Here is a 14,750-nt window from a genome sequence, read left to right as displayed (position 1 = left end):
GAAAGGAGGACACACTGAGTTCAAGATGCCTGTAGGACACCCAGGCAAAAATGTGTAGAAAAATGTTAGGTATATACAAGAGAAAACTCAGGGTGAGGATAGAAAAGAAATTACGTGTTCTTTCTGAAATCCAAATTCTTGGTGACTCTGAGGAGGTGGGGTAGGCAGAATTCTGTGATGTCCCCCCAAGATCTCTGGCCCCTGGTTTTCACGCACCTACTGCAAGTTATGAAATCAAGCACTAATTTTGGTGTGTTGTGAAGGGATTTTGCAGATGTAATCAAGGTCCCAAATCAACCGATCAGGAAGTTATCCAGTGAGACTGACCTAGTCACATGAGCCTTTTAAAAGCAGAGTGTTTCCTCCAGCATCAAAGATGAGGAAGTCAGAGGTTTGAAATACAAGAAGGATTCAATGTATCATTGCTAGCTTAAAGATGGTGGGTGACATGGGCAGCTTCTAGGAGCTGAGAATGGCCTCTGGCTGACAGCCAACAAGGAAGCAGGGATTTCAGTCCAACAACCACAAGGAAACAAATTCTACCAGCAGCTGATGAGCTTGGAGGAGGACCCTGAACATCAAATGAGGATAGCAGCCCTGCTGTCCCCTCGACTTCAGTTTTATGAGATCCTGAGCAGAGAATCCAGTCTTGTGCACCCAGACTTCTGACCTATAGAAAGTGTGAGCTCATAAATGTGTGTCATTTTCAGCTGCTACACAGAAATAGAAAACTAATACTTGAGGCAAAAAGAAAATTCAGCTTTCAAAAGGCCTAGGTATGGAGACTTCCCTGGTGGTCCAGTGGTTAAGACTCCACGCTTCCAATGCAGGGGGCAAGGGTTTGATATCTGGTCAGGAAACTAAGATCCCACATGCCATGTGGCATGCTCCAAAAAAAAAAAAAGGCTTAGGTATATAGGACTTAAGGAAGCATCATCTCCATCATTTACCAAGGCCCCACCGTGAAGTTTTTAATCCAGACCACTGTCTAAATCATTAAGGGGATGCATATCACCTATGCCTTTTGAAATAGGATAGTGATTGTTTCTACCCTCGGTGACAACTTGCAGTTAATTGTCTAATTTCTTAAAATATTGATACATGAGTTCTTCTTGACTCCAGAATAGGAATAGAAGGAATGGCAGATTATCTTTCTGAACAGCTAGGATTGGATTAAAGGTAGGAATGGGCTGAAAGCTAGTGTTAGAGGCATGGGTACTTCTTCCCTATGGAATAAGTAAATGATTAACTTAATCATTTCTAAGGTCACTTCCAGATCATGAATTCTACAAGCCTGTGAAATGAATTTGAAAATATTGGCATACACAAAGACCCAAAGCACTCTTAGAGTGAGAGCCAGAGGGGCATCCATGGCTATCTCTTGGCAGTTGGCACACACGGGAGGCCCACATTCTCTATTGGAAGAGAACTGGGTTAACGTTGACATTTGACCTGTGGCATTGTTCTCCAAATATACACAGCCTCAGTCAAGGCAACTCCTTGCCAAAGGAGAATTGCTGGCCCCTTGCCCAATCACCAGGACCTGCTTATTTTAGAGAAATTTATTATCATAAAATAGAGACAAATTGTAAAACTCAGACTTCAGTGTTGAAAAATTAATTAGGTCTTTGGCCCTCTTTTCTCAGCATTTGTAAAGAATTTCCTTGTAGACTTAGCTGGTTCAGTGATAGGGTTAAACATGTGTACCCTGGAGATTAGCACTCTTGTTGGAGCTTTTTCAAGAGGGAAACTGTTAGAACCAGGAGCCCACTTAGTATTTCCAAAAAAACATATCAGGAGAAGGCAATTAAATCAGATTGGTGGTTGTCAGGAAAGGCTTCCTGTTGGACCACTGAATGATTCATATGCCAGGCTGGGAGAGGTAGGATAGTCTAGTCAAAGGATCTTAGAATGTATAAAGATGATGGCATGAATGAGCATGGTGGATTCGAGAAACTGAAAGCTAGACTTAGCACGTGTGGAGTAAAAAATCTAGCCAGTGGCAGGAAGTGAGGCTACGACTCTAAAGTTGAAAATGGAAAAATAAGTCTGAGTCAGAGTAGTAGTAGCCTTGAGGCCTTTCTAAGAGGTCTGGGCTCTAACCCGTAAGTACGTATGAGCTTTTACTGAGGACATGGCATGATCACTCTCATTTGAGAATGATATCTCTGAGGGTGGCAGTGTGTAGAATAACTCAGAAAATCTAGGATGATACCCCATAATTTGGCTTTGCCAATGTCATGAACTGAGGTAAGGGTTGAAATTGGAGTTGGGCGATACATTTAGGTAGCTTTTAGTTGTTGAATTCTAATTGCCTGCATTACAAGTGTGACTATGTTCTGTTTCTGTTACTCAGAACCTGGCCTATAATTAGAGGCTCAGACTGGAGAGCTGTCACACTTGACACTGTGGGATCGTGAGCCTGCCTATGGGAGCAGCTAACAGGGTTATCACCTTGTAAATCAGGATACCCCTTTCATTCATGGTGCATTGGCCAATCACTCTTGAATTTTTGTTAATAAAGTCATTCACTCATTCATTCATCAATCATCAAAAGTTTAATGATATTCTACTGTGACGGGCACTGTTCCAAGAATCAAGGGTACTGTACAGACAGGATGGACAAAGTCCCCAGTCTCATAGAGAGTCCATCTTCAAAAAGATGGAGACAATGAACAAATCACTGAATAAATAAATGTCAGAAAGTATAAGTGCTATGAAGAATAGTAAAACACATTAAGGAGCTCAAACATTGTTGAGGTGATGGCAGTGCTATTTTAGGTAGATTGCCCAGGGAAATTTTCCATGAGGAGATGACATTTGGGCAAAGACCTGCATGAGTCAAAGAGTGAGCCAAGTCAAGGTCTAAAGGAAAAGAGAGCAAGGTATAAAACATCTGAGCCAGGAATGAGACATTCAAGGGGAGGAGAGAAGGTTTAGTGTGGCCAGAAACAAGTGAATGAGAGGCAGAGGAGTACAAGATGAGAATTAGGCAGGCAAAGGGCTTGGGGCCAGGGCTAGTGAGCTTAGGTGGGATGGGAAATCACTGGAAGCTTCCAAACAAGTCAGTGATGGCATCTAATATGTATTAGAAACAATTTTATTGGTATCCATGGTGAAAGGTAACTGAGCTGAAAGATTGAGGTTGTATTGCTATTATTGTTATTATTATTATTATTCACTCATTCAATCACTGATTTGGATGTTTTAGAAACACTTTCTGAATGCTCTCTCTATGCCAAGCATTGCAGTAAATATTGGGGGCACAGAAACCAGTGAGAAGTGATACTTTCCTCCAGTAGTTTGCTGTGTTACAAGTATATGTGCATATATTACACTCAACACAGACATTTCCGCGATGTACTTCCCACCCCAGCCCTTACACCTCAGGTACAGGAGGTAGAATTATTTAAATGCCATAGGTCCTGGCATGATTTTATCATCTGTGCAAGACCCCTCACTTGATTTACTTGTTTTTTCCTTGGTTTTATTCCCACTCCTCACTCTCATTCCCCTCCCCCTAATGTCCTTCTGGTATATATTTTTGTTTTTATAAATTCTTTCAAAATGTGTGTTCCAGTTCTGTAGCAACTTTTTGTCTTCTAAAGTACACACGCCAGGACAGCAGTAGAGAGTATCATGCATTCGATAATTGTGTGGAGGCCAAGAATCTGTATTTTAGATGAAAAAACAAACAAACAAAACAAAATATATCCCCAGGTATGGCTAAGACCTATCTCAGTTTGGAACTTTTCAAAATGGGGGAAGTTAAAGTCTACTGGTATGCCAATAAACTTCTAGAGGGGAAAAAGCCCTGACTCGGAGTATTTGCTGATTTTCATGGTGTAAATATTCCCATCTTGACCAGTTTCAAGCTCTGATTCAACAACCAGGTTACAAGTCCAGAGTATTTAACAGTTGGCTGGAACCATTTCCAGCAAACCTTTGTTCATGTCCTCAATTCCACCTGAACAAGTACATGGTGAGGTCATTGCTCTGCTAATGAAAATGGACCATCCCAGTGCAATGTGTCCTTCTTCCCATGTAACAGGAACTTCCAGTGTCCTTACTTAAGGAGCAAGTTAGATGGGTGTTCCAGAAACCTTGAGAAGCCCAGATGAAGATGAATGACATGACTGTTTTTCTTTTCAAGGATAGATTAAGAAAGTTAATTATTGGGTCAGCTGGGGACCCTATTGTTGGAGTCGCTTGTGTGCACAGGGTATGAGCCAACTATTTAATCCTGATGTTATGAACAAATGTCTCAGCCAAATTAGAGGGATGGCCTGTTACCATTCTAAGTATTGCCTCAGAAATGTTTACAATCCTTGGGTTACAGTGTTTACTGGAGCTGACATCTGCTATGGGTGACTGAAGAGTGTGGTTGGGCAGAAAGTGGATCTTGAGAATATAGAGGATGCTTGAATTTAGAAAGTCCATAAAGACAGAAGCTGAGTCATTTCTAGAAGGTTCAAAGGTGGCTTTTTTGGGTTTTTAAAAAATTATTTATTTAAAAAAAATTTTTTTGGCTGCATTAGGTCTTCATTGCTACGTGCAGGCTTTCTCTAGTTGCGGCGAGTGGGGGCTACTCTTCGTTGTGGTGCGCGGGCTTCTCATGGCTGTGGCTTCTTTTGTTGCAGAGCATGGGCTCTAGGTGTGTGGGCTTCAGTAGTTGCAGCACGTGGGCTCCGTAGTTGCGGCATGCGGGCCCTAGAGTGTCCAGGCTTCAGCAGTTGCAGTGCGTGGGCTCAGTAGTTGTGGCTCACGGGCTCTAGGTGCAGGCTCAGTAGTTGTGGTACACGGGCTTAGTTGCTCTGCAGCATGTGGGATCTTCCCAGACCAGGGATCAAACTCATGTCCCCTGCATTGGCAGGCAGACTCTCAATGACTGCGCCACCAGAGAAGTTCCCAAGGTGGCTTTTTTTAATTATGCAATTTCCATAGGAGTTCTGGCATCTTAAAAAGATAAGTATTCTTACCCCTTTGAAATAAATGATGAAATGTAGCTGCTGGAAAGTGGAAGTAACAATGATAATAATGCTACGGACTAAATTGGGTCTCCCCAAAATTATCCTTTGAAGTCCTAAGCCTTAATGTATTTGGAGATGAGGCCTTTGGGAGGCAATAAGGGTTAGATGAGGATGGAGCCCTGACCCAATGGGATTAATGCTCTTACAGGAAAAGGCATCAGAGAGCTTGTTCACTCTCTCTCTGCCATATGAGGACTCAGCAGAAAGTAGTCATCTGCAAGCCAGGAAGAGAATTCTTATCAGAAATTTAAAACTGCTGGACTTTGATCTTGGACCTTCCAGCCTCCAGAACTTGGAGAGAATAAATTTCTGTTGTTTGAACAACCTAGGCTAAGGTATTTCGTTATGAGAGCCTGAGCAGACTAATACAAATTATCATCATTGCCACCATCATCATCATCATCATCTAAGTGTTTTACATGTATACTCTCCTATAATCCTCACAATAATCTGATAAATTGATTTAAGTATTTTCCTCTTCTCATAAATGAGAAAATAGGACTCAGACAAGTTAAGGAACACATACAAGGCCATAATAGATGGCAAATAGCAGCTGGGGTTCTAACCCCAACTATTGGTACCCAAAGCTCCCATTCTTCACTGCTATACCATACTGCTTCCCAATGGCCACCATGGTGTCTGTCATATAGTGGGTGCTAAAAATACATTTTTGGAATGATTGAAAATGGATGAATTATGGTTAGGCTACCAAGAAAAGAAACTGAGTTTGGAACACACAGCTTTTTGGAGATTCTAACGTAGTGAAAGGCCATGCATATGAAGTCACAGTAAAATTTTTTGCTATGAAACTTGAAATTTTAGTTCTTTCTCGGAATTCTGAAAAAAAAAAAAATGAAGTGTAAGCCTAAGGTAATTGTCCTTTTATACTGTTATACTTGTCATGGTGCCAGTATCCACATATTTCCCCAAGGGATGAAATTAAAATGCCAAATTTTCATGATTGTAAGATGATTACAGAATAAATGCTGAGGGAAGAATAATAGAGTAGAAAGAAGTCTGTATGAATGCCTTCCCAACTGGTTAAAGGCAAGCTTGAGGCTTTGCATTATTTACAGGGGACTTGCTACATACGGGTTTTCTTCATATTCCTACTCTATGAACCATTTATCTCCTGATTATCCTACAGCCTCTGATTGGTTGTGACATGTGTCTTTAGGAAGGAATGCTTGTGAATGCATTAATACCTTTCCTAAGGCAGTTTATTCCAGTCACACTGAAAACTTTAGGAAAGTTTCACACTGAAGATAACTTTGGTAAAATATATAAGGGTTTCGGAAAAACTACCAAAAACTCTTCCCAGTGATTAGAAAGAGTTCTGACAAGAAAACTTTGACAGAGTGTGAAAAATGAGGCTTACATTATACTTATAAACATCATTCTTATATGAAATTTAACCTTCCAACTTATTTAGTTGTTCAGGACATGTAAAAGAGAAAGCAACACTGGAGGAGAAAATTGGGTTCTGATTGCATCAGTTTAACCCAGAGAATTTTTTTTTTTTATGTAAAAAGTAAAAGCTACAGAAAGAGAATTGCAGACATAGAATCTTTCTCTTGCTCTTTCGTTTCCCATTTCAGAGAGATTCAGCCAGATCTGTGAGGAGAGTTGCAAAAAGCCAGCAGGAGATATCCAGGGCTTACTCCTGGAGCTGCCTTTGATTTTACCTTTGCTGACTGCAGAGCATATTCTGATGGAGTTCTGTGTTAGTTCTCCCTCTGGGGGCTGGTGGGAGGGGACACGTCCATTTGTCCTGTTTTACAAGTGCAATGCCTTTCCCTCTTAAAAGGAAGAGCTTGCCACATGCCATGTACCCCACCATTAGTCAAGCAGTAGAAGGAACTCAATACAAGCTAAGAAGTACAATGCCCAAAGGGACACCATCAATCCCTTATTACCACAACTTCCTTATTCTTGAGTTGTTGATATTGATTTATCTTTTGCCCAGGTAGAGTGACTGAGAGTAATTTTCTCAGCAAGACAACACAGATTGCCTCAGTTCTGAGCCCATGCCTGTCCGAGAATGTTTTTTGTCTGCTCTCACTGATTGGTTATGGGATATTTTGGCCAGTATATTTCCCCCTCAGAACTCAGTAGTTTCTATTGATTCATACACTCAAGTGGCAGATATCAAAATATGAAGCTACTGTGATTTGGTATCTATTTAAATCAACTACCTTTTCTTCACACTTCCTTTTAGGATGTATACTTCATATTTAAATTGTATGTTACCTGGGTAAATCTTGGATTTTATTCTGTTTTTATTAATTTTGCCAAGGATTGATGCATTATTTTAGTCAGCAGATTATTTTCTTGTACTCAAGAATATTTTTTCTTTATTTCTTTAATTACTATTTCCAGTCAATCTTTTCTATCCTTCTCTGAGATACTTCTGTTGTATGTGTGTGGGTATATATTTCCTATATTCCTTTAGGCTTCTTTTTTTTTTGCTTCTAAGTTTCAAAGTTCTTTTCCCCTTTTCTCTCTTGTGATATACATTATCTTTAGCATAAAAACTGTTACATGCCACTTTTCTCATGGGTCCTTAATGTAAAAGTTAAGGAAATAATGCATCTTTTAATTCCCCCCTTATCTATCTTTCCTGTCTTTCTTTGCTTCACTTAATGTTCTTATTTTGATTTCATAAATTTCATGTGTCTTATAGAACCTTAACCAGAAATGTTCTAAAATTTCTATTGTGGAGAGTTTTTTTCTAATTCCCGGGACCAGTAAAATGTGGAGGTTTGTTCTTGAGCCCATCTGGAGAGCCTTTTTTCCAAGCTTGGATTTGCTTTCACAAGAGACTGGAAGGGAAAGTTTACCTCTTTCCCATGTCTTTATCTCTGGTATATTTTCCCCTCGGCTCTTTCTTAATACTTGTACAATTCCTGAGTTTTTATATAACCAATAAAATGTTGTTAGCATAAAGAAGGCAAAGACCCAAATCGTTCCTCTGAGGGTTTTTTTTTTTTTTTTTGGTTTATTTTCTAGTTGGAAATATAATCTTGGATTAACTTCAAAGGAATTTACTAACTAGAAGAAGCCCTGTATTCTAGGGTCTGAACCCCAGAAATAATCATCCAGAGAAGAGAGGTTTTCTAAATAGCAAGACATTCAGACACTGAGTGTGTCCGCATATCACTAGGGGCATAAACTCTGCCTCATTAAAAAATAAAGGTTCCTTCTCTTGAGATGCACCTCTTAGTCTACACCACTGTGTCAACTGATGTACAATGCAAGAAAGAGATTATTAAGCATTTGTCCATGTGTCTGTCTTGTCCAATGATGATCTGCATGTGTACTAGATAGAAACAGCAAATTAGAATGTAGTTTTAATAACTATATGACTTACAGTGGTATTTGCCTTCTTCATTTTATTCAGGTAATGACTCCAAGATGCTCTTTTTCTTTTTGTTTGAATATTTGGAAACGTATCCACACCATCCTTCACCTCTAAGTTTTTTTTTTAAAGTAGAGGGAAGGATTTTTTTTTTTAATTAATTTATTTTTGGCTATGTTGGGTCTTCGTTTCATGCGAGGGCTTTCTCTAGTTGTGGCAAGCGGGGGCCACTCTTCATCGCAGTGCGGGGTCCACTCTTCATCACGGTGCGCGGGCCTCTCACCGTCGCGGCCTCTCTTGTTGCGGAGCACAGGCTCCAAACGCGCAGGCTCAGTAGTTGTGGCTCACGGGTCTAGTTGCTCCGCGGCATGTGGGATCTTCCCAGACCAGGGCTCGAACCCATGTCCCCTGCATTGGCAGGCAGACTCTCAACCACTGCGCCACCAGGGAAGCCCCACCTCTAAGTTTGATCAGCTGTATCATGCATCTCATCACACTCCACTCAATACATGGTAAACATTAATCTCATAATAAAAAACCTATTATATTTTAAAATGCATTTTTACAGCCATCAGCACCTTTTTTTTTTTTTTTTTCCTGAGAGCCTACTTTGTGCAAAACTTGAGAATTTAGGTCTTTGACATCCAACCAAGAAAGTTTTCAGTTTAGAGAGAAGTTAGGCATCACAATGTTTCCTCTTTCTGGAAAACGAGGTGAGAGATTTGGTCAGAGATTTTTTTTATAGATTTTTTTTTTTAAGTTATTTATTTATTTTTAGCTGTGTTGGGTCTTCGTTTCTGTGCGAGGGCTTCCTCTAGTTGCGGCAAGTGGGGGCCACTCTTCATCGCGGTGCGCGGGCCTCTCACTATCGCGGCCTCTCTTGTTGCAGAGCACAGGCTCCAGACGCGCAGGCTCAGTAGCTGTGGCTCACGGGCCCAGTTGCTCCGCGGCATGTGGGATCTTCCCAGACCAGGGCTCGAACCCGTGTGCCCTGCATTGGCAGGCAGATTCTCAACCACTGCGCCACCAGGGAAGCTCTGGTCAGAGATTTTTAAATTGACCTAAACTTTATGTAATTTTTAAAGACTCAGTGGCAAAGAAAATATATGAATGCCTGCCTATCTCTGGGAATTTTGATGTCCTAGAGAAAATCCTTCCTTCTCTCTTGCTGCCATCCAAGGTAGGATATATTGATGGCCAGAGGGGATCTGGCTGCAGCCCAAAACCACTCTTCTGACTTTGAAAGCAGAGAGTTCACAGTCGTCTTCCAATGGCCCATCCAACAATGATGAGACCATGGCTGACGGGAATTATCTCAAATGTGTCAGGAATGAACACACACTTACTAATGGCCTATTTCCTTCCCCACAGGCATCCCTGCAGAGGAAGAAGGCAAGGGAGAGCGAGACCCTTGGCTCAGCTTATGCCTTTTCTCCTCTTTCCTTTCCCAAACACCCTCTCCTCTCACCCCAGGATCATGCTTGATTCTTGAATTCCCATCAGGTTTCAGGGGAAGGGGAAATACTATTTCTTGCACTTTTTGCTGGCCAAGAAATTGATGCTATCTGTCTCCCATTGTTCTGCTCACCATCCGGTTTGGACCTGACTGAAGGCAGGAGTGAAGGTGTGCATCCAGCTGTGGCCCATGTCCTTTGAACAACTCAGTCTTTGCACAGATACCAATTCAGAGACTGTTCCCATTTACTCGAAATATTGGTAGCAAACTCAGCACATTACCCAAATGAGAGTCACTGAATATGTTCAAAGAGCTATAAAAAGAAGATATAAGAAAACAAAGTCCTCAGTATCTTGATTAAACTTTCAGATAGCTATAGACATGGAGGAAATCAGCAGAAAGAGAAACATTCTCCAAGAAACAGTTTCTCCAGTGACAATGGCTTTGCCACATCATGTATGTAGTATCTACACACCACAGTTAAACCATCAGATCATTGGCATACAGTAGGTGCTCAATAAATAATTGTGAGTGTCAGAATCATATTCTGGTATACTTGCCTTTCTAGGTAACTGGATCTAAAGGAGAAGTAATTAAGTGCGTCTAGCCTAGAGCTAAGGGGGTAAACTGTAGGTTTTAGATTACGGGAGAATTTTTTAAAATACTTTTAATTTTGGAGTTATTTTAGATTGATAAAAATAATAAGAAAGATAGTACAGAGAGTTCCCCCACCTCTCAGTTTGAGTTTTCCGTAAAGTTACCGTCATATATTACCATTGTATATTTGTCAAAACTGAGAAACCAACATTGGTGCTTTACTGTAATTCCAGATTTTATTTGAAGTTCACAGGTTTTTCCATTAATATCCTTTTCTGTTGTTTTGGGATCAAATCCAGCACATCACATTTCATTTTATCATTATGTCTCTTGAGTGTACTGTGGTTTGTGACAGTTGCTTACTCTTCCCTTGTTTTTCATGATCTTACTATTTTGAGGAATACTCGTAAGGTATTTTATAGATTGTCCCTCAGCTTGAGTTTGCCTGTTTCCTTATGGTTATGGATTTTTAGAAAGACTCCCACAAGGGTTATGTGATATCCACATGGCATTATTGATGATGTTAAACTTCATAACTTGATTAACCTTCATCACTCGGTTAGGGTAGTGCCAACTTTCTCCACCATTAAGTTATTATTTTTTCCCTTTTATGGGAGGATATTTAGTTGTGATTTATTATAATTTCATTTTGCAAAGCTTTGTGTAGAAATCAGGCTCTTGATTGTAAAACGAAGGAAAAGTAGTTCAGTCAGTAACAGAAATATCTTGCTGGAATCCTGGAGGAAGTTTAATCAGTAATTGACTTGTTGGAACAGAATAATAAAACCTTTGAACAGCTGGAAGGAGATTAGAATTGGAGCTGTGAGTCTGATGCACCTGACCGAGCTCTTTTCACAGGTACAGGGTCTGAGCACTGCCTCCTGTGTGTACTGGGGTCAGCAGAGAAATCCAGCCTCACCTGGACTCCCTCCATTCTGTTCTCATAACCTTTCTAACAGTCCTCTCTAACTCTTGCCCTCTCCCCTCCTACACAAAAGCCCCCACCCCATTGGGTACTGGCCTCTGGCATGCCCAATCAGTCACTACTATGTCTAGTTCCTAAGCTAAATACAAGACAGAAGTGGGGATGGGACAGATGCTGAAATTGTGGAAGGGAGAGGAAAGTAGTCTTCTTTTTGGTCTGGTCTCTGGATCAAGTATGGACGACACAATTAGACCTTTCAAAGTGTGGAAATTAACACTTCTGCCAGCATAACTCCTATACCTCATCATGCTCCAAGAGGATCTGAATTATTATGTAAAATGTTTATTTCCATTACCCTAGTGTTGTTAAAACTATTTCCAGATCGGTTTACGAGTTCCAGAAGTTTTAGGAGTTAAAAACAAATCCTTCCATCTGTTTTAAATAATAATCTATTCATTTTATCATTAAGAAAAAGATCCAGGAATAGCAGGGGTCAGGTTTCTGCTTACACTTTGTTGGCTTCTGTGGTTTAGATACTTCTGGATCTGTCTGTCCTTGTATGAGGGGTCAATTTCCATGCCAGTTTTGGAGAAGGGGAAATAGTCTAGGGAAGAATTCTCAAAGAGATAAAATTAGGGAAATAATTTAGTCAGTTAATGATTTTCCAGTTTCAAAAATCAATACATAGGGCTTCCCTGGTGGCACAGTGGTTGAGAATCTGCCTGCCAATGCAGGGGACACGAGTTCAAGCCCTGGTCTGGGAAGATCCCACATGCCGCAGAGCAACTGGGCCCGTGAGCCACAATTACTGAGCCTGCACGTCTGGAGCCTGTGCTCCGCAACAAGAGAGGTCGCGATAGTGAGAGGCCCGCGCACTGCGATGAAGAGTGGCCCCTGCTTGCTACAACTAGAGAAAGCCCTCACACAGAAATGAAGACCCAACACAGCCATAAAAATAAATAAAAAATAAATAAATTTTTTTTAAAAACTTGCAAAAAAAAATCAATACATAAATTATAAAAAAGTATAATCTCGCCAAGATTGTAATTAAAGATTTGAAAAATGATGTTGATAAAAAGTGTCATAAAATAAAGCAGAAACACATAGGCATAGGTTCAAGAGGAAAAATAAGAGTTGTGAGGACAGAGTCAGGAAATCTAATTGGAATCATTGGATTAACAGGAGAAGAAAAGGAAAGAGAAGAGGGAAAGCAATAATATTTTAAAAAACTTAAGAATTTATTTGAGCTAAATGGGGAAAAATTTGCAGTTTAAAATTTCTCACTTGATCTCAAAAATTACCAAAAAAAAAAAAAACTAAACCTTTGAAATTCCTAAATTCTAAGCCACATACAAATCCTTAAAGTTTCTATTTATAAGTAGCTGATTTATTTTACATAACTGAGTAAACCTGTCAGATTTCTCTTCAGTATGGGAAACTATTCTGCAACACCTACAGACTCTTGAAAGGAGATGGCTGCAATGTCAATATCTTACACATAGGAAAATATAATACATCTATTGGCCAAAAAAAGAGTCAGGAAATGTCTAAGAGAGTACAATCCATGTCCATTGTCTGAGGAAGTATCTGTGCACGCTAAATTTCAATAAGATCAGAGATTTCACCATATTGTAAGATATAAGAGGGAAAGAAATAGTGATAGGCAACAAATAAATATATAGCCGGTAGAGGTAGATAAAAAGATAGACGAACACTATATATACATATATATATATATGTTTATATAAACATATGCCTCATATGTGTAGTTATGTATAATCGGATGATGGTAAGGCTACTGTGAATTTGTAGCGTAGGTACTAAGTAAGTAGTCTTGGGAAGAATGACACATGTAGCAAGGGAAGACCTTTCAATAGACTGCCCTCCATAAAAAACAAACTAAACTGAAAACAAACACAACTCTCTCAGCAAAATCCAGTAGTAAGGGAATGGAGGGGGAGGGAGGGAGTAGCAAAGAGCAGAAAATTAAAATATGATAAAATTCCACCATGAGGGCTTCCCTGGTGGCACAGTGGTTAAGAATCTGCCTGCCAATGTAGGGGACATGGGTTCAAGCCCTGGTCTGGGAAGATCCCACATGAAGCAGAGCAACTAAGCCTGTGCACCACAACTACAGAGCCTGTGCTCTAGAGCCTGTGAGCCACAACTAGTGAGCCCATGTGCCACAACTACTGAAACCCACATGCCTAGAGCCTGTGCTCCGCAACAAGAGAAGCCACCTCAATGAGAAGTCTATGCACCGCAACGAAGAGTAGCCTGCTCTTGCTGCAACTAGAGAAAGCTGCGCACAGGAACTAAGACCCAATGCTGCCAAAAATAAATAAATAAATAAATAAATTAATTAATTAATTAATTAATTTAAAAAAAAAGTTCCACCATGATGGGATTTATGGGGTCCAAATAATTTAATTGTTGCAAAGTGCAGGTCCATGGTGTTATGAATTTAATGAAACATATAATACTGTATTATTTGTAGATTTGTATTGTCAAAGATCAGGAAAGTAAAGATGGTGAATAGTACACTGTATCCAATGAAATGTTGCCTCCATTGAGAATGTCCCAAATGGTCACAGGCAGTTACTTTCCAACCACAACCCACCCTTATAAAAGATAAGAACTTTAACCAACCAATACTTATTTGAGAACTGGAGCTGGCCAGAGGACAGGAACCAGTCACTAATAGCATGATCTTCAGAGTCATGTTTAGCAGAGTTTACAGCAGTTCTGAAGGTTTTATACTGAGGTAAAAGTGACTCTATTCTAAAGCATTCATCTCAGTGGAAGTGAAGGAGTATGTATGTGAAGTGTCAGTGGTAGAAATACAGGTTTAATTTTGACAATTAGAAGTGGGAATCACTAATAGCCTTAAATATACAATAGAGCTTCTAAATCACCAGTAGAGAAGAGAATGAAGAAAAAAAATCATTATTGTGTGCTATGTGACAAATACAAATAACCAAAGTGCTAGAGAAAATACTGATATCAGGACAAAGAAAAATCAAGGCCACAGACACTAAACAGGATAAAGAAAGATATTATATAATAATGGAATGCAACAGTCCATAAAAGAGACTTACAAAGGATGTACATCCTTATATAGCAAAGAACACTGCAGCAAAATATAAGTGTTGGGTTAGAATTCTCGAAACATCGTAATTTGTTAAAATACATTTGTTTGGAAAATTTCAGTGTAACTATTTTAGAATATAAAAACCCATGTGGGTAATAATAGAACATTTGAAGAATATAATGAATAAGCACAATTTAATCGATTTAAATAGAATATGTTATGTTAACAAAATGGAAATATATGTCCTTGGAACACAGCAAAAAAAAAAAAATTAACTATATACATAGCCACAA

This window comes from Balaenoptera physalus, assembly GCF_965194825.1.
Source record: "Balaenoptera physalus genome assembly, chromosome: 16".
Classification (NCBI taxonomy): Eukaryota; Metazoa; Chordata; class Mammalia; order Artiodactyla; family Balaenopteridae; genus Balaenoptera; species Balaenoptera physalus.
Note: the sequence above shows the minus strand (reverse complement) of the source record.